Source organism: Mobula birostris, chromosome 1 (assembly GCF_030028105.1).
Source record: "Mobula birostris isolate sMobBir1 chromosome 1, sMobBir1.hap1, whole genome shotgun sequence".
In the NCBI taxonomy this organism is placed as follows: domain Eukaryota; kingdom Metazoa; phylum Chordata; class Chondrichthyes; order Myliobatiformes; family Myliobatidae; genus Mobula; species Mobula birostris.
The window spans coordinates 30,713,068-30,733,508 of record NC_092370.1 but is presented as its reverse complement, the minus strand read 5'-3'; positions in this window follow the sequence as shown (position 1 = coordinate 30,733,508).

Sequence of the window (20,441 nt, the reverse complement as noted above, 5' to 3'; positions counted from 1 at the left end):
CAGTGTGTCCAATCCCTTTATAATCTTATATGTTTTAATAAGATCCCCTCTCAGCCTTCTAAATTCCAGAGTATACAAGCCCAGTTGCTCCAATCTTTCGACATATGACAGTCCCGCCATCCCGGGAATTAACCTTGTGAACCTACGCTGCACTCCCTCAATAGCAAGAATGTCCTTCCTCAAATTTGGAGACCAAAACTGCACACAGTACTCCAGGAGTGGTCTCACTAGGGCCCTGTACAGCTGCAGAAGGACCTCTTTGCTCTTATACTCAATTCCTCTTGTTATGAAGGCCAGCATGCCGTTAGCTTTCTTCACTGCCTGCTGTACTTGCATGCTTGCTTTCAGTGACTGATGTACAAGAACACCTAGAGTACATGGTCAGGTGCATCATCTGAGCCAGCTGTGTTTCACTGATTTGTTCTCCAGATTAACCTGTGTGGACACAGGTATATTGGAGGCTGTTGAGATGGGATATGACATTCCAATCCCTTTCTGTCCAAACATGCATTGAAAGCCTTAAGCTCATTAGGAAGGGAAGCGCTGTTGCTGGCAATGTCGCCTGTCTTTGTCATGTTGCCTACTATAGCCAGTAAGCGCTACCATAACTGATGACTGGTCTGGGTCTTGATTTTGGACTAGTATTGACTCTTAGAAACCCTGATAGCTTTACAGAGATCATATCTTGGTTTCTTGTGAAGGTCAGGGTCTCCTTATTTGAAAGCTGCAGTTTTAGAGTTCAGTAGGGAGTGGATCTCCCAGTTCATCCATGGTTTCCAGTTTGAGAACTCTCAGATTATCCTCTTTGGTACACACACACCATTTGATATTTCAAGCTGAGTCAGCAGGGATTGATTAAGAAACCAAATCTCTGCCTCTAACTTTCTCTGAGGATGTCATAAGGACCATCCAGTGAACTGAAAAGCCTCCAGGTTGTATGCCACAGTCAGCAAAGCAGGTGTAAGCCACATTTCAGTGAGACATAACACGCTGCAGTCCCTTAGTTTGCTTTGGCAGGAGTATGTGTATTTTGAAACATTGTCTGCTTTTATGACTGAAGATGAGCTTAGTTCTCAAAATAAAAGGATGTGCCTTTAAAACTGAGATGAGGAGGAATTTCTTCAGTAGGGGGTGGTGAATTTCTGGAATTTGCTGACACAAGGGGTTGCAGAGGCAAGCTATTAGGTGTATTTAAGGCCAGGATTGATTGGTTCTTGGTTAGTAAAATGATTGAGGATTGCAAGGAGAAGACTGAAGAATACGATTTTAAAATATTATCTGTAATTGAATGGCAAGCCGATTCAATGGACTGAGTGGCCTAAATCTGCCCCTATTATCTTATGCACTTATGAAATAAAGGGAATATAAATCAGCAGTTTCTCATTGGTCCTGCAAAGTTTTTTGCACTCCAGTGAAATACATTAAAGGTGAAATATAGCATTATAGCCAGAAAACACAAGCAATGTATCATGATGATCATTCAGTCTCGCTTACACCAATCTGGGCCTGCTAGAAAAATCCGGATGTAAAATTGAGACAAATTTATCCAATTTTAGAGGGGTGCTCCTTCGCCCTTCTGAATGAGCTTTGTGAGGCCAAAAGTGGTTGAAAGACCTGTCTGCATTTCCACTGAGCTGGAGCTAGACCAAATGGACTGCACCTGAGAGTTCTGAAAAAGATAGCTGAAGAGATTGTGGAGGCATCAGGAATGATCTTTTAAGAATCACTAGATCCTGGAATGGCTTTGGAGGACTGGAAAATTGCGAATGTCACTCCACTCTTTAAGAAGGGAGGGAGACAAAAGGCAGGAAATTATAGGAGGGACCTGTTCTAATGGGACGATCTTCACCTGAACCACGTTGGGACCAGGGTCCTGGCAAATCATATAACTAGGACTGTAGACATTAACTAAGTAGTAGGGGTTGGGTTCAACAACTTGGAAAAAATGAGGGTAAAGTAAAAGAAAAGGAGAGCGCAGAAGAGGTCACATGAGCCTTTAGAATAAATAAAAATTTAACCTCTATTATCACGGGGGCAAATCCAAAAAGGGTAATGAATACAGGACTGAAAGTGTTATATTTGAATGTACTTTGTAAATGAATTAAGGAACATTATCTTGTACTGCAGCTGGAAATAGGTGGGCATGATGTTGCGGGCATCACTACATCATGGCTGAAATAAGATCACAATTGGGAGCTCAACATCCAAGGGTACGCATTGTATCAGAAGGACAGGCAAGGGGACAGAGGAGATGAGGTGACTCAAGGTTCAAAGTTCAAAGTACATTCACTATCAAATTATGTACGGACATTATACAACCTTGAGATTTGCCTCCCAGCCATATAAAAAACCCAAAAGAACCCATTTAAAAAACCACTTTCAAACAGTCAACATGCACAGAGAAAAGAAATAAATCATGCAAACAATAAACGCAAGCAAATAACATCCAGAACTGAAGTCCTCAGATAGTCCATCCCCAGATCGTTATTTCAGCGTGGAGTGGAGCAGTGAGCTGAACAGCCCCATTATTCACCTTGGCCTCCACAGCCTGAACTTTTCAAACTGTCCTGGCACCTAAATCATCATCTAAACATGGGGTTCAGTCACTTCAGTATGTTCTGGGGCCTGGACCCCATCGCTTTGATTCAGCCCGTATGCGACCTTTCCAATTCTGTCCTGTGTTTAAATCATCATCCAAGCATCAGATTCAGTCACTTCGATAAGCTTTGGTGCCTGGACCCACTGCGTCAATTTGGCCTGATCAGCTGAACCGAGAGTCTTCCTAACTATTGGAGATGGGCTAGCCTGCCTTACCTAGCCTTGGTTCTGCCACATCAAATTGTCTCCATAGGGAAGTTATAGACAAGCAAAAATCTGCAGATGCGGGAAATCCAAAAAAATATGATCACACACAATGCTGGAGGAACTCAGCAGGTCAGGCAACATCTATGGCAAAGAGTACAGTTGACGTTTCGGGCCGAGACCCTTCAGCAAAAGTTATGGAATATTGCTTGCAATGAACATTACCAGAAAAAAGTGACTAACAAAGTATTTAGTTGTTTTCCTTATTTCATCAGCCGCCAATCAGAATTTACAGAGATTCACCAATGCCATCTTAAACCAGATATGAACTGCTATAAACCTCACAAGTAAAAAATGAAATAAAATCCTTACAAAGAAGTGACATAGGATCAGAAGGTAAGAGTTATATACAGGCTTCTGCAGAGTAGCCAGGATGTGGGGTACAAATTACAATGGAAGAGAGAAAATTATGTTAGAAGAACAATCTTACAATTGTCATGGGGGATTTCAATATGGAGGTAGATTGGGAAAATCAGGTTGGTGCTGAACCCCAAGAGAGGAAATCTGTGGAATGCTTTTAAGATGGCTTTTTAAAACAGTTTGTGGTTGAACCCATTAGGGATAAGACAATTATGGATTGAGTGATCGGTAATGAAACCTGCAATAATATGAAGGAACCTTTAGGAGTCAGTGATCATAACATGATAGAATTCACCCTGCAGTTTGAGAGGAAGAAGCTAAAAGCAGATATATCAATATTAATGTGGAGTAAAGAGAATTACAGAGGAATTAGTGAGGATCAGTCCAATGCTGATTAGAAGGGAACACCAGCAGGGATGATGGCAGAGAAGCAATGGCTGGAGATTTCAAGAGCAATTCAGATACATCCCAAAGAAGAAATATTCTAAAGGGAGGACGAGGCAACCGTGGCTGATAAAGGAAGTCAGGGATGACATAAAAGCAAAAGAGAAGGCAAAATGTATCAGAAAAATTAGTAGGAAGCTGAAGGATTGGGAATATTTTAAAAATGAGCAGAAAACAACTAAAAAGCAATATGGGGAGAAAAGATGATATATGAAGGTAAGCTAGCAAATAAAATAAAAGAGGATATTAAAAGTTTTTCAGACATATAAAGAGTAAAAGAGAGGTGAAAGTGGATACTGGACTATTGGAAAATTACACTGGAGAGGTAGTAATGGGGAACAAAGAAATGGAGGATAAACTTAATAAGTATTTTGCAAAAGTCTTCACTGTGGAAGTAACCAGAAGCATGACAGAAATTCGAGAGTGTCGGGGGCAGGTAAATTAAGTCAGTAGTGCAAAAAGAGAAAATAGAGAACTGAGGTAGTTCATGGATTCAATGTCCAGTCAGGAATGTGATCCCAGAGGGGAAGAAGCCATTCCTGAATTGTTAAGCATGTGCCTTCAGGCTCCTACACATCCACCCTGATGGTAGCGATGAGAAGAGGGCACGTCCTGGGTAATCAGGGATCCTAAATGATAAACGCTGCCTTTTTGATACAGCGCTCCTTGAAGATGTCCTGGATGCCACGAAGGCTAGTGTCCATGATGGACCTGACTGAGTTTGCAACCTTCTGCATCTTTTTTCGATCCTATGCAGTAGATCCCCATACCAGGCAGTGATGCAGCTCATTAGAATGCTCTCCATTGGACATCCATCAAAATTTACATGTGTTCTTGGTGACAACTAAATCTCCTCAAGTTCCTAAGGATTTGTACGTATCAGAAATTGAAAATGCCTTCTTTGTAACTCCATCAATATGTTGGACCCTGGATAGATCCTCAGAATTATTGATAACAGGAACATGAACTTGCTTACCCTTTCAATTTTTGATCCCTTGGTGAGGACTGCTGTGTGTACTCTCATCTTACCTTGTTTGAAGTCCACAATCAACCCCTTGGTCTTAATTGCATTGAGTGAAACGTTGTTGCTGCAGCACCACTCAACCAGCTGATCTATCTGGCTCCCACACGCCATCTGAAACTCTGCCAACTATAGTTGTGTCAGCAGCAAATTTATAGATGGCATTTGAGCTGTGCCTAGCTACACAGTCATGGGTGTAGAGAGGAAAGAGCAATGGGCTAAGCACGTATCCTTGAGGCGGACACGTTATTTTCGATCCACACATACTGAATCAGGATCAGAATCAGTGGTTTTCCAGTAAGGAAGGTGATGATCCAGTTGCAGGGGCCCAGGTGTTGTAGATTTTTGATCATAACTGTAGGAATGATTGTGTTAAACGCTGAGCAGTAGTCAATAAGCAGCAGGCTGATTTAAATATTAGTATTGTTGAGGTGATCCAAGGGTGTGTGAAGAGCCGATGAGATCACATCCACTGTAGACTTTATTGTAGTGATTGGCAAATTGCAGAGGATCCAGGTCTTTGCTTGGGCAGGAGTTGATTCATTGAAACATAGAGACATAGAAACATAGAAAATAGGTGCAGGAGTAGGCCATTCAACCAGTCAAGCCTGCACTGCCATTCAGTATGATCATGGCTGATCATCCAACTCAGAACCTTGTACCGGCCTTCTCTCCATACCCCCGATCCCTTTAGCCACAAGGGCCCTATCTAACTCCCTCTTAAATATAGCCAATGAACTGGCCTCAACTGTTTCCTGTGGCAGGGAATTCCACAGATTCACCACTCTCTGTGTGAAGAACTTTTTTCTCATCTCGGTCCTAAAAGGCTTCCCCTTTATCCTCAAACTGTGACCCCTCATTCTGGACTTCCCCAACATCAGGAACAATCTTCCTGCATCTAGCTTGTCCAATCCCTTTAGGATTTTATACGTTTCAATAAGATCCCCCTCAACCTTCTAAATACCAGCGAGTATAAGTCTAGTCAGTTCAGTCTGTCATCATATGAAAGTCCTGCCATCCCAGGAATCAATCTGGTGAACCTTCTTTGTAATGCCTCTATGGCAAGAATGTCTTTCCTCAGATTAGGGGACCAAAACTGCACACAATACTCCAGGTGTGGTCTCACTAAGGCCTTGTACAACTGCAGTAGAACCTCCCTGCTCCTGTACTCGAGTCCTCTTGCTATGAATGCCAGCATACCATTCGCCTTTTTCACTGCCTGCTGTACCTGCATGCCCACTTTCAATGACTGGTGTACAATGACACCCAGGTCTCGTTGCACCTCCCCTTTTCCTAATCGGCCACCATTCAGATAATAATCTGTTTTCCTGTTTTTGCCACCAAAGTGGATAACCTCACATTTATCCACATTCAATTGCATCTGCCATGAATTTGTCCACTCACCTAACCTATCCAGGTCACCCTGCATCCTCTTAGCATCCTCCTCACAGCTAACACTGCCACCCAGCTTCATGTCATCCGCAAACTTAGAGATGCTGCATTTAATTCCCTAGTCTAAGTCATTAATATATATTGTAAACAACTGTGGTCCCAGCACTGAGCCTTGCGGTACCCCACTAGTCACTGCCTGCCATTCTGAAAAGGTCCCGTTTATTCCCACTCTTTGCTTCCTGTCTGCCAACCAATTCTCCATCCACATGAATACCATACCTCCAATACCGTGTGCTTTAAGTTTGCACACTAATCTCCTGTGTGGGACCTTGTCAAAAGCCTTTTGAAAATCCAAATATACCACATCCACTGGTTCTCCCCTACCCACTCTACTAGTTACATCCTCAAAAAATTCTATGAGATTCATCAGACATGATTTTCCTTTCACAAATCCATGCTGACTTTGTCTGATGATTTCACTGCTTTCCAAATGTGCTGTTATCACATCTTTGATAACTAACTCTAGCATTTTCCCCACCACCGATGTTAGGCGAACCGGTCTATAATTCCCCGGTTTCTCTCTCCCGCCTTTTTTAAAAAATAGGGTCACATTAGCCACCCTCCAATCCTCAGGAACTAATCCAGAATCTAAAGAGTTTTGAAAAATCATCACTAATGCATCCATTATTTCTTGGGCTACTTCCTTAAGCACTCTGGGATGCAGACCATCTGGCCCTTTAATCCCTTCAATTTACCTAACACCATTTTACTAACATGTATTTCCCTCAGTTCCTCCATCTCACTAGACCCTCTGTCCCCTACTATTTCCGGAAGATTATTTATGTCTTCCTTAGTGAAGACAGAACCAAAGTAGTTATTCAATTGGTCTGCCATGTCCTTGTTCCCCATGATCAATTCACCTGTTTCTGACTGTAAGGGACCTACATTTGTCTTAGGAAGCCACACTCAGGTTGGAGGAACAACACCTTATATTCCACCTGGGTAGCCTCCAACCTGAAGGCATGAACATTGACTTCTCTAGCTTCCACTAATGCCCCACCTCCCCCTCATACCCCATCCGTTATTTATACACACATATTCTTTCTCTCACTCTCCTTTTTCTCCCTCTGTTCCTCTGACTACTCCCCTTGCCCATCCTCTGGGTTTTCCCTCCCTCCCTCTTTTCCTTCTCCCTGGGCCTCCTGTCCTATGATCGTCTCATACCCCTTTTGCCAATCACCTGTCCAGCTCTTGGCTCCATCCCTCCTCCTCCTGTCTTCTCCTATCATTTTGGATCTCCCCTTCCCCCTCCCACTTTTAAATCTCTTACTAGCTCTTTCTTCAGTTAGTCCTGACGAAGGGTCTTGGCCTGAAACGTCGACTGTACCTTTTCCTAGAGATGCTGCCTGGCCTGCTGCGTTCACCAGCAACTTTGATGTGTGTTGCTTTGTCTTAACCAATCTTTTTCTTTTCACATATCTATAAAAGTTTTTACAGTCAGTTTTTATGTTCCCTGCCAGTTTTCTCTCATAATTTTTTTCCCTTTCCTAATTAAGCCCTTTGTCCTCCTCTGCTGGACTCTGAATTTCTTCCAGTCCTCAGCTGAGCCGCTTTTTTCTAGCTAATTTGTATGTTTTTTCTTTGGAATTGATACTATCTCTAATTTCCCTTGTCAGTCATGGGTGCACTACCTTCCCTGATTTATTCTTTTGCCAAACTGGGATGAACAATTGTTGTAGTTCATCCATGCGATCTTTAAATGCTTGCCATTGCATATCCACCGTCAATCCTTTAAGTATCATTTGCCAGTCTATCTTAGCTAATTCACGTCTCTTACTTTCAAAGTTACCCTTCTTTAAGTTCAGAACCTTTGTTTCTGAATTAACTATGTCACTCTCCATCTTAATGAAGAATTCCACCATATTATGTTCACTCTTACCCAAGGGACCTCTCATGACAAGATTGTTAATGAACACTTCCCCATTGGTCAATACCCAGTCTAGAATGGCCTGCTCTGTAGTTGGTTCCTCAACATGTTGGTTCAGAAAACTATCCTGCATACATTCCAAGAAATCCTCTTCCTCAGCACCCTTACCAATTTGGTTCACCCAATATATATGTACATTGAAGTCACCCATTATAACTGCTGTTCCTTTATTGCACACATTTCTAATTTCCTGTTTAATGCCATCCCCAATGTCACTACTACTGTTAGGTGGCCTGTACGTAACTCCCACCAGTGTTTTCTGCCCCTTAGTGTTATGCAACTCTACCCATATCGATTCTACATCCTCCTGGCGAATGTCCTTCCTTTCTATTGCGTTAATCTCCTCTCTAACCAGCAATGCTACCCCACCTCCTTTTCTTTCATGTCTATCCCTCCTGAATATTGAATATCCCAGAATGTTGAGCTCCCATCCTTGGTCTCCCTGGAGCCATGTCTCTGTGATCCCAACTATATCATATTCATTAATAACAATCTGAAATTTTAATTCATCCGCCTTGTTACGAATGCTCCTTGCATTGACACACAAAGCCTTCAGGCTTGCTTTTCCAACTCTCTTAGCTCTTATACAAATATGTTGAAAAGTGGCCCTTTTTGATTTTTGCCCCGGATTTGCCGGCCTGCCACTTTTACTTTTCACCTCCCTGCTGTGACCACCCTCTCAAAGCATTTCATTAACATAGATGTGAGTGCTATTAGTTGATAGTTGTTAAGCAGCTCTTGCTCTTCCTGGCCACTAGTATGATCACTACCCTTTTGTAGCAGGTGGGAACTTCCGACTGTGGCAACGAGGAATTGAAAATGTCTTTGAACATACCCACCAGTTAGCGTACAGGTTTTTAGAACGCTACCAGGTATGCCATAGGGATCTGTTGTTTCATGAAGGTTCACCTTCTTGAAAGATTTAGATTACAGGGTTACTGGATGCTATAATTTTATTCTCCCTCTCATAGCGAACATAAAAGGTTGTTGAGATCAACTGCAAGTGAAGCAGTTTTGAAGTTAGTTTTTGCTTTGTAGGAAGTAATGGCCTGCAAACCCTACCAGAGTTGATGTGCATCCGATTCCACCTCTAACATCAGTCAGAGTTCCACATGCATAAATCATACCTGGCCTTCTTGTATGGTCCTGGATCACCAGGCTTGAATGCTGCAGATCTAGCCCTCAGTAGACAACAAATCTCCTTGTTCATCCAAGGACTTAGATACGGGTATGTTTGGCATTTCCTCATAGGTGCATTCTCACCCACACAGGTTTAAATGAAGTCAATGACCATAAGACCATAAACCTAGGAGCAGAATTAGGCCATTCAGCCCATCGAGTCTGCTCTGTCATTTCTTCAAGGCTGATCCCAGATTCCACTCAACCCCGTACATCTGCCTTATTGCCATATTTTTCGATGCCCTGACCAATCAGGAAATGATCAACTTCCACCTTAAATATACCGATGGACTTGGCCTCCACCACAGTCTGTGGCAGAGCATTCCACAGAGTCACTACTCACTGGCTAAAAAAAATTCCTCCTTGCCTCCGTTCCAGAAGGTCACCCCTCAATCTAATTCCGATAACCCCACCATAGTAAACATTGTCTCCACATCCACCTTATCTAGTCCTTTCAACATTCAATAGGTTTCAATGAGATCCCCCGTATTCTTCTAATTTCCATTAAGTACAGGCCCAAAGCTGCTAAACGCTCCTCATATGTTAACCCCTTCATTCCCGGAATCATCTTTGTGAACCTCCTCTAGGCTCTCTCCAATAACAGCACATCCTTTCTGAGATTTGGGGCCCAAAACTGTTGACAATACTCCAAATGCGGCCTGACTACTGTCTTATTAAGCCTCAGCATTATCTCCTTGATTTTATATCCTATTTCCTTGAAATAAATGTCAAGATTTCATTTGTCCTCTTTACCACAGATTCAACCTGTAAATTAATCTTCTGGGAGTCTTGCACAAGGACTCCTAAGTCCCTCTGCACCTCTGATGTTTGAACCTTCTCCCATTTATATAATAGTGCGCACTATTGTTCCTTTTACCAAAATGCATTATCATACATTTCACATGACAACTGTGGCATTATTCATTCAGACACGAAGATGAATCCCTGAATACTGTCCAGTCCATCGACTCAAAGCAGTCCTGTAAGCACTCTTGCGCCTCCCTTGTCCATACCTTCTTGATTGTCTCCAATGGTGCTGCAGTCTTTCATCTCTGCATCTACTCAGGGAGAAGTACAGTCAGGTGATCAGACATTCCAAAGTGTGGGCGTGGGATGGCACAATAAGCATTCTTGATGGTAGTGAAACAGTAGTCCAGTGTGTTGACATGTCTGGTTCCATAAGTGATATGTTGGTGATAACTATTTAGAGACTTTTTCAAGCTGGTCTGATTAAAATTCCCTAGAATGATGAGGAAGACCTCAAGATGCCCTGTCACATGCCTGTTAATTACATTGCTCAGTACGTCTTGAGCCTGTTTGACATGGAAATGAGTTATAATGTACACTGCTACCAAGATGATGACTGAACACTCTCGTGGCAGATAAAATGGATGATACTTGATCGAGAGATGTTCCAGGTCAGGTGAGCAGGACTGGGACCGAACTGCCACATTTGTACAGCATAAGGAGTTAATCATAAAGCATACTCCACCTCCTCTACCTTTGAAAGACCCAACAGTCCTATCTTGGCAGTGAATTGCGAAGCTAGCGAGCTGTATCACTGCGTCCGGAAGGGTGGGGCGAAGACTCTGTGAAACAAAAAAAAAACACAAAAGTCCCCGATGTCCCTTTGGTACAGCAATCTTGCTCAGAGGTCTTCGATTTTATTTTCCGAGACTGCACACTTGCCAGTAGAATAGATAGTAGTGGAAATCTAAACTCTCCTCTCATTAAACAATTTTTGAACCAGTGCAGCATCCTCTCTTCCACTGTCTTAAAGGGGAACTGCACTTGCAACTGGAGAACGCCATCCAAGATTCATCAAATTTGAGTAGTGATAAATTTTTTAACTCCTTAACTTGATGTTGTTTACTGTCTTGCCCACTCATGGCTGTAGCTGTGGATTTCAGTTGTCGCATCCTAAAATGGGAATATTTGAAGATTTCATTAGAGCTGATTGCACAAGTTGCCTTCTTAATGGCACAATTAGGAATGAAGGTCGATAAGTCATCTGGACCAGATGGACTACACCAGAGGGTCCTGAAAGAGTTCAGCCAAGAGTTTGTAGATGCATTGGCAGTGATCTTTCAAGAATCATCAGATTGGGGAATGGTTCCGGAGGACTGGAAAATTGCAAATGTCACACCACTCTTTAAGAAGAGGGGAGGCAGAAGAAAGAAAATTATAGGCCAATTAGCCTGATTTCAATGGTTGGGAACATGTTGGATTCCATTATTAAGAATGTGGTTTTGTGGTACTGGGAGGCACTTGATAAGATAGGCCAAAGTCAGACCAGTTTACTTAAGGGGAAATTGTGCCTGATAAATCTGTTGGAATTCTTTGAGGACATAACAGGCAGGTTAGGACAAAAGAAAGTCAGTGGAAGTTATTTATTTGGATTTTCAAAAGGCCTTAGACAATGTGCCACACATGAAGCTGCATAACAAGATAAGAGCCCATGGTATTACAGGAACCGTTCTGGCATGGATAAAAGATTGGCTGACTAGCTGGAGGCAAGGAGTGGAAACAAAAGTGGCCTCTTCTGTTTCGCTGCCGGTGACGAGTGATGTTCTGCAGGGCTCGTTGTTGGGATTGCTTCTTTTCACGTTATCAATGTAAAGATCCAGATGAAAGAACTGATGGCTTTGTGGCCATGTTTGTGGATGATATATAGGATAGGTGAAGGAGCAGGTCCTGTTGAGGAAGCAGGGAATCTGCAGAAAAAGTTAGATAGACTGAGCAAAGAATGGGCAGATGTAATTCAGTATAGGGAAGTGTATGGCCATGAACATTGGTAGTAAGAATTAAGGCATAGACTATTTTCTGAAGAGGTAAGAAGTTCAGAAATCAGAGGAGCAAAGGGTCTTGGGTGCCCTAGTACAGGATGCTCTAAGAATTAACTTGCAGGTTGAATCGGCAGTAAAAAAAACAAATGCAATGGTGGCATTCATTCCAAGAGCACTAGAATATAAATGCAAGGATGTAATCCTGAAGCTTGATAAGGCATTGGTTAGACTGCACTTGTAATATGATAACCAGTTTTGGGCCCCTTACATTCAAAAGGATGCAGAGGTGTTTCATCAGAATAATCCCAGGAATTAAATGGTTAATGTATGAGGAGTGTTTGATAGCAATGGCCCTGTGCTCACTAGAGTTTAGAAACATGTGGGGGGGGGGAAATCTCACTGAAATCTATCGAACATTGAAAGGCCTAGATAGAGCTGATGTCAAGAGTATGTTTTCTATCTTTGGGGGAGTCTAGAACCAGAGGGCACAACCTCAGAATACAAGAACGACCCTTCAGAATGGAGAAGAGGAATTTCTTTACCCAGAGTGTGGTGAATCTGTGGAATTCATTGCCACGGGTAGCTGTGGAGGTCAAGACATTGCGTATATTTAAAGTGAAAATTGATAGGTTCTGAAGCAGTAAATTTTTAAAAAGTTATGGTGAAAAGGCATAAAAATGGGGTTGAGGAGGGTAATGCATCAGCCGTAATAGAATGGCAGAGCAGACTCGATGGGCTGAATGGCCTACTTCTGTTTCTTATAGTCTTCTGGAGATTGTGAGGTTGTATTTTTTCCAAGGGAACACCAAGACCCTTTTCCAGATGGTGGCATGGGAACACCTTAAAGAAGTGTTAAGGCCTTGTGCACATCTTAGTTTCAATGGTACAAGACTATGAACAACACACACTGCAAAACTTTAATTCTCATGTTTAATGCACACATGCGGGTGCTGATCAAGCTCGATACTGGTTTGTTTACTGTAGTTGTTACCAGGTTGCACAATTTCAAATAAATGAACAAACAAATTAGACCAAAGTTTTTCTTTACCACCTCAGGAATTAATGTTTTAGCAGGAAACATGGATAAGAAAAATAGCTATTCAATCCCTCTGGAACATCATTTTCCAACTTCAGAGTAAAGAACTAAGACAGACTTTCAGTCACAGAGTACAGGGATAGAATCCAATGAGAATGAAAGAAGCCCTATAAATCTAAACCTGTAACAATAAGCAGAAATTCTAAAGATGAATTTTGTACCTACTGAATTTATAAACTGCAGCAACTTAATTTGCAGGAACATCCAAGCAAGAAGTCGAATTCAGGCATGCTCGGCTGCTTATGGTAAAGGACCTGTTCAGTACAACCTGTTGCAGTAAGTGGTACTGGATTGATAAATGGATGAACGAATATCCAGTCTGATCCCATCCATCTTCTTGTATCTCAAATGCCTAATGTTTCTTGAAGCTTTCACAGCACTTTCTAATCCCTTTTTGATATTCAGGATATATTCTTCTTCGTACTTGAAATTAGAAATCAAATATGTTAGGATAAACATCTGTGCAGACGTATACTCATTAAGTATTTGTCAATAGCAATATTTTCTGCTTCTACTGTTCTTCCTTCTTCTGCATTTTCTTTGTGGATTTCTATCTGCCCATCTGTCATACAGAAATCTTTCAATGTTTTAACCTCCATATTTTCAGCCATTAATTCCTGAGGCAATTTATATTTTCTTTAGGCATCTTCCTATCTTGTCCCTCTGTATTTTTTATTCCATTTCATACATTTGTGTTTTCTTTAAACCTTCATAGTTAGAACTCCATAGGCCAACAGGCCCTGAAATCTCACACAATCACAGGGTTTCCTTGGGATAAATGAGATACCATTTGACAACAGGCATAGGGATGATGAGACACAATTAACCCTGGCCTTTGATTGACATGTAGACAGTGTGACAGCTATGTGCTGCCTGCTCATTATACTGATCACTGCCCTCTGCCAGTATTGATGATTGGCTGCACTCAGCAGCAGGTGGCCCGATACTATAACTTGCATTCACCAGTTTAAATTTAACCAGTTTAAATTTCTCTTCAGAGCTTGATGAATGGTGATTAAGGTAGATAGAGCTAACCTGGGACACATTCCAGAATGGTACTATACAAGGGAAGGCAGACTTCATTAGTCCAAAACTGCATTGAAGGCCTCACTTGTGTCTTAGGTGGGCCACACTTATTTATTTACTTATTAAGATAAAATGTGGAATGGGTCCTTCCAGCCCTTCGAGCCGCACCGCCAGCAGCTCTCCAATTTAACCGTAGCCTGACAACGAGACAATTTACAATGATCAATTAACCCACTGACTGGTACATCTTTGGACTGTGGATGAAAACCAGTGCACCTGGAGGAGACCCATGTAGTCCCAGAGAGAATGTCCAAACTCCTTATAGAAATGAACCTGGGTTGCTGGTTCTGTGCCGTGCTGGTAGCAGAGTGGTTAGTATAGACAGAGTCGCTTAGTTCTGGTTTCTGCCCTTGTCTTTTCAGATCCCCAAGGACTGTAACCTAGCCAGGTAGTGGAGGAAGATCATGATAATATAAATGCTCTGTCGATTAACATCAAATACACAGTGGTCATCTTAGATACTGATGCAGAGCAGAGGCACAGGGTCTCCCCATGGTGAGATATTGGACTGGAGGGGGTCTACAACCCACACAGGGTTAAAAGTAGTACAGATGCCACATCATTGGAGACAGGGCAAAGTCATGTTTGATTTCCATTATAGGGAGTTTTGAAGAGACAATCTGCAGGAGCAATGTCATGGGTACACGTAATGAGGAAGGCAGGTTTGATTAAAAGCCTAATTTTCCCCCAAAATATACTTCATTCATGATATATATTGTAAGTACAAATGAAACTTGTCTTTCTATGTCAATTCAATATGTTCTCTTACAATGTTTGAAACCAGCTTTTTTCATTGATACCTAGATTCATTTTAAAAAATTATTTCAAATCTTAAACTGCTCTAGTAGGATTATAAATTTACATTCTCTGGATTATCATTCAATGTCTGAGTTTAAAATTCTGTAACATAATTTAGCAACCACACTCCCATTTCATTGGACTTCTCATTGATACTCTAAATTCCAAGATTGGTGGTATGAACACAATTTTAAATTGTACACATTTTAGAAGCATGGAACATGGTTAAATAATTTCAAAACAGCCGTCAGCAATAAATTGAATTGTTCTATCACTGGAGAAAGGAGATGGGGCCAACATAGGAGTACAACGGTAATCCCATATGTAAAACTGTATTGAATGTTTCAGTTGGCTTGTCTAGCAGGTTGACTAGCTGGACAGGCAATCGTTCAGAATTAATTAACATGGGATTGCCTAATTTGTTGTCTGGAAATCTATTTTTGGAAGATGAAGAGGGTGCAGTTTCTATTACCATCTCACCCCAATTCCTTAAGGTTCTTTATGTTTCCCTGAATTCCCTTTGCTTCAGATCTGGACCTCTGTGGCTCCCTCTGCAACTGGATCCTGGACTTCCTCACCAGGAAACCACAATCCATGCATTTTGGAAAGAACATCTTTACCTCACTGCCACTCAACAATGGCGTACCTCAGGGATATGTGCTTAACCCACTGCTCTTCCCTCTCTATACCCATGACTGTGTGGTTAGGCACATCTCAAATGCCATCTATAAATTTACTGATGATACAACCTTTGTTGGCAGATCTCAGAAGGTGACAAGAGGGCGTACTGGAACTAGGTAGATCAGTTTGTGGGGTGGTGTCGCAGGAACAACTTTGCACTCAGTGTCAGTAAGACAAAAGAGCTGATTGTGTACTTCAGAAAGAGTAAGATGAGGGAACACATACCAGTCCTCATAGAGGGATCAAGAGTGGAAAGAGTGAGCAATTTCAAGTTCCTGGGTGTTAAGATCTCTGAGAACCTAACCTGGACCTGACATGTTGATGCAGCTACAAAAAAGGTACAACAATGGTTATATTTCATTAGGAGTTTGAGGAGATCTTGTATGCCACCCAAAACAGTTGCAAATTTCTACAGACGCACCGAGGGGAGTATTGTAACTGGCCACATCACCGTCCGGTATGGGGGTGGGGGGGTGGTTGGTGCTACTGCACAGGATCGAAGTAGGCCGCAGAGAATTGTAAACTTAGCTCCATCATGGGCACAAGCCTTCATATATTCCAGGACATCTTCAAGAAGCACAGCCTCAAAAAGGCAGTGTCCATCTCAAAGACGCCCATCACCCAGGATGTGCCCTCTTCTCATTGCTACCATCAGTTAGGAATCAGAATCAGGTTTATTATCACCGGCATGTGAGGTGAATTTTTTAAACTTAGCAGCAGCAGTTCAATGCAATACATAATATAGCAGAGAGAGAAATAAAATAAAATAAAATGTAATAATAAATAAACAAGTAAATCAATTATGTATATTGAATAGATTTCTAAAACTGCGCAAAAAACAGAAATACTGTATATTAAAAAAAGTGAGGTAGTCCAAAGCTTCAAAGTCCATTTAGGAATCGGATCGCAGAGGGGAAGAAGCTGTTCCTGAATTGCTGAGTGTATGCCTTCAGGCTTCTGTACCTCCTACCTGATGGTAACAGTGAGAAAAGGGCATGCCCTGGGTGCTGGAGGTCCTTAATAATAAACGCTGCCTTTTTGAGACACCGCTCCCTAAAGATGTCCTGGGTACTTTGTAGGCTAGTGCCCAAGATGGAGCTGACAGGATTTACAACCTTCTGTGGCTTCTTTCGGTCCTGTGCAGCAGCCCCTCCATACCAGACAGTGATGTAACCTATCAGAATGCTTCCACGGTACAACTATAGAAGTTTTTGAGTGTATTTGTTGACATGTCAGAAGCTTGAAAACACACATTCTTCCCCTTTGCCATCTGATTTCTGAATGGACATTGAGCCCTTGAAAACTACCTCACTACTTCTTTATATATATATTCATTTGCACTACTTATTTAAGTTAACTATTATATACATATATATATACACTTATTGTAATTCAGAGTTTTTTCTCTATTATCATGTATTGCATTGTACAGCTGCTGCAAAGGTAACAGATTTCACAACGTATACTGGTGATATTAAACCTGATTCTGAATTTCCACTCAATGCTCTCCCTTATTGGCTCTGCATGTTTATTTATTTTGTAAGTCCATTATTTTTTAAAGCAGCACTTACTTGGGAAAGTCATGTGGAACCACACAAACTCTATATTTTCTTCCTTTTACCAAATGGCATATCTACTCGCATGTTTTCATTCTCTTGTCAACATCATCACACTAATATTCACCTTTCCGTCCCTGCTACAGGCAGCAGTGTCCTCCAGCCATTCTGAGACACCAGCAATTTCTCCCATACATCACCCTCCTTCCTAACTGCAATGCTCACATTTGTCAAATTTAGGGTTCCAGATTGATCCCTGTACTATCTTACAAAGATCGTGAGCACTCTTCACCCTTCAAATTAATGCTAAGAGATCAGGGCCAGCAATTTACACCATGCAGAGATGCATTTCCTACAAGCCCCCTTGTAGAATAATTGTAGGTTATTTTGCAGTGGGATAGCATCAATACCTCACCAATCCTCCATATAACGGTTAATAATTTTAAGTAAGCTGTGCATGTATGCAAGAAAGCAAAGGACCCGAATTAGTTGTCATCTTTCTTCCAGATTTTTCAAGAATGCATTAAACCATTCAGACACAGGTTGGAGGAACAACACCTCATATACCGTCTAGGAAATCTCCAGCCCCTTGGTATGAAGATAGAATTCTCCAACTTTCGGTAATTCCCTCCGCCTCCCTTCCCCTATCCCTTCCCCTATCCCTATGTCACTATGCCTCCTCCCCCAGCTGCCTATCACCTCCCTTATGGTTCCACCTCCTTCTACTACCCATTTTGTTTTCCCCTATTCTTTCTTCACCTTTCCTGCCTATCCCCTCCCTGCCTCCCTTCCCCCACCCCTTTATCTTTCCCCTTACTGGTTTTTCACCTGGAACCTACCAGCCTTCTCCTTCCTACCCTCCCCCCACCTTCTTTATAGGGTCTCTGCCCCTTCCCTCTACAGTCCTGACGAAGGGTTCCGGCCCGAAACGTCGACTGATCTTTTCCACAGATGCTGCCCGACCTGCTGAGTTCCTCCAGCGTGTTGTGAGTGTTGCAGTCACACTCAATGCTTTTCAAAAGTTTGAAAGGCAGCTGAGCAAAGGATGGGTTGACTTTTTTGTGTCAAGGCACAACCTGACCCAATCCATTTCCTCTGCCCCCAGCAAGTGATTTCTTGAGCATACCCAAGACCCTGTTGTCACACTGTTTGCCTATTGAGGATTGGTCTGGTACTTCACAGGTCTTTGACACCAACAAGTCCAACAGAAGTCATGTTTGTGCCTTACAGAGTAGATCTTGTGAGTATGGATGTGTTGCCAATGGCTGCAAATAGTGGGCCAAATTGATTGCTTATTGTTAGGATTTTCTGCAGCCGCATGTTACAATTAGTCTGCCAGCAAATCATACAATGGGGCATTCATATACATGAAAGATCACAGCAGAACAAGGAGGTCACCCTCAAAGCGGATCTCCCACCTGGTGAACTGCCTCTCTCACTTTCCACATCCGATGTTTATGCCACCCTCAGCAGGGTGAATGTACGGAAGGCAGCTGGTCCGGATGGAATACCTGGCCGTGTGCTCAGAGTCCGTGCAGGGCAGTTGGCCGGGGTCTTCACAGACATTTTTAATCTGCCCCTGGTCCAGGCAGTTGTCCCCACAAGCTTCAAGATCGCCACCATTGTGCCAGTGCTGAAGCATTCCACTGCCACGGGCCTGAATGACTTCCATCCAGTTGCACTCATCCCCATCATTGCAAGGTGCTTTGAGAGATTGGTTCTATCACATCTGAAATCCTGTCTGCCCACTACCCTGGACCCCCATCAATTTGCCTATCACACCAACAGGTCAACAGAGGACGCCATCTCCACGGTACTTCACTCTGCCCTCACCCACCTGGACAGCCCTAACTCTTACGTCAGAATGCTGTTCTTTAGTTCGGCATTCAATACTGTGATCCCCTCCAAGCTGATCGCCAAACTTCACCAGCTTGATATCAGCTCATCCCTCTACAACTGGACCTTGGACTTTCTGACTAACAGACCCCAATCAGTTAAGTTAGACAACCGCTCCTCCTCCACTCTCACCCTGAACACCGGCGTGCCTCAAGGCTGTGTGCTGAGCCCTCTTCTGTACTCTCTTTTCACCTATGACTGCATTCCTGTTCCTGTACATGGTTCTAACTCCATAATCAAGTTCGCAGATGACACCACGGTGGTTGGCCTGATCAGAGGGGATGATGAGATGGCCAACAGGAACAAGGTCCAGTACTTGGCTGCATGGTGTGCCAACAACAACCTGGCCCTTAACACCCAGAAGACCAAGGAGATCATTGTGGACTTCAGGCATGCTAGGAGCCACACTCACATCCCCATCTACATCAACAGAGCTGTAGTGGAGTGTGTATCAAGTTTCAAATTCCTTGGTGTCCACATTTCCAAGGATCTCACCTGGTCCCTGAACTCCTCCATCCTGACCAAAAAGGCACAACAGTGCCTTTATTTCCTGCCGAGCATCAAGAAAGCTCACCTTTGTCTCAGGGTACTGACGGACTTTTACTGCTGTACCATTGAGAGCATACTCACCAACTACAATTCAGTGTGGTATGGCAATTGTCCCGTATCAGACCGCAAAGCACTCCAATGTGTGGTGAAATCTGCCCAGCAGATCATCGGCACCCAATTGCCTACCATTGAGAACATCTACCATAAACGCTGCCTGGCAGGGTGAGAAGCATTATCAAGGATGCATCTCACCCTAACCATGGACTTTTTACTCTCCTCCCATCCAGTAGGTGCTACAGGAGCCTCCGCTCCCGCACCAGCAGACACAGGAAGAGCTTCTTCCCTGAGGCTGTGACCCTGCTGAACCTCACATCACAGCGCTAAGCAGTATTGCACCCATTTTGTACTGTCTCAGTACTTTTATATTTGTGTGCTGTAGCACTTACCTTTTATTCGCAGTTATTTTGTAAATAACACTATTCTTTGCAATTCTGGTCAGATGTTAACTGCATTTCATTGGCTTTATATCTGTACTCAGCACAATGACAATAAAGTTGAATCTAATCTAATCTAATGAAAAGATAACATGAAGTTTGCAGACAGGGACAGCTTACATCTGGAACTATTATAAGGCATCAACACTTTAACAGTGCTTGTCAGAAAATTCCACGGTTTTCACTTTACCTCATTCATGCTTTAGATTTTCTTTGTGCAATTAATTTTCTAAATTATCCCCTAATTTAAACTA